The 1,087-nt window shown below is 56.7% G+C and overlaps 1 protein-coding gene across 2 annotated transcripts in view; it reads right to left on the minus strand.

Annotated features, from left to right (window-relative positions):
* PDPR (pyruvate dehydrogenase phosphatase regulatory subunit) overlaps window positions 1-1,087 on the minus strand; it is a 42,128-nt gene that overhangs the window by 39,764 nt on the left and 1,277 nt on the right. The window contains exon 2 of one of the 2 annotated variants that reach the window (XM_029924111.1): window positions 916-1,028. The exons of the other annotated variant lie outside the window; for it this stretch is intronic. The gene's annotated coding sequence lies outside the window, so the exon portion shown is untranslated. The remainder of the gene's footprint in view (window positions 1-915; window positions 1,029-1,087) is intronic. 2 annotated transcript variants of the gene reach the window in all.

A 1,087-nucleotide genomic window follows, 5' to 3' on the forward strand; every position in this document is an offset into this window, starting at 1 on the left:
CACCCACCCACCCAAGAATCCCAGGTGTTACCCTGAGTTCCTCGCTTTCTCTCATCGCCTCTATGCGGCCAACCATCATGGACTAACAATTCCACAGGCTACACTTCCCTCGGACCCATCGACTTCTCCCCATCCCCACCGCCATTACCCGAGTAACAGCGCCCCGGCTCAGACGACTGCAGAAGCGTCCAGACAGGGCCTCCCCACGCCAGGGTCATGGCCACGTTCCCCCCACGCCCCTCAGTCCTGACCAGGGGCTCGGAGGGAGACTTCTCCAATGAAAATCTTGTTCACGCCCCTACTCACAACTCTTCAATGGCTTTCTGATGCACTGAGGACAGAGCGTTCTCCTGAGCAGGAAGTGCAAGACCCTTCCCTATCAGGCTCGTTCCTTACCTCTGGGCTCGCTCTCTCCCCCAGCCAGACGGAACTGGTCCTACGTCCTCACACAGGACAGGCATCCAGTCTCTCTGAAACCTCCAGGATCTGGGCACACTGTTCTTTGAACCACATGGCATGGTTCCTGCCACGCCCCCCCCCAACATAATCCCCTCCGCTGTCACTCTGTTTGACACCTTATCAGACTCCCCCTCCCCCAATACTGGGTCAAGTGACTCTTCTGTGTTCTCCCACGACGCCCTGCGCTTCTCCAGCACAGAGCCTCCCACGCTGTCACAGTCCGTCTGCCCATCAGGGACGCAGCACAACAACCCAGCTGACAATACAGGCCTCAGGGGCCCACAGGTGTGGGGCCGACAATCTCCCCCACCTCTCATCAGCTCGAGGGCTTCGAGAAAGTCATTCCATCTCCGGGCTTCAGGCTCCTCATCCATGACGTGAGCCAGGAACACCTGCCTCACCCGGTCGCTACAAAGACTAGGTCAGACAATACAGGAAAAACATGGGAACTGGCACCTGAGAGGCACTTGGTAAGTGGCAGTTTTTAGTCTCCTCTCATAACGGAGCTCTCTGGGGGCTGAGACCAATTACAACTTCATCGGGATTCTCCCAGCATCCAGGATGGGCACCTGGGAAATAGAATCAGTGAAAGAATCGGAATGGAGAACAAACGAGATGGGGGAAAAAA

This window comes from Suricata suricatta, chromosome 16 (genome assembly GCF_006229205.1).
Source record: "Suricata suricatta isolate VVHF042 chromosome 16, meerkat_22Aug2017_6uvM2_HiC, whole genome shotgun sequence".
NCBI classification, from domain to species: Eukaryota; Metazoa; Chordata; class Mammalia; order Carnivora; family Herpestidae; genus Suricata; species Suricata suricatta.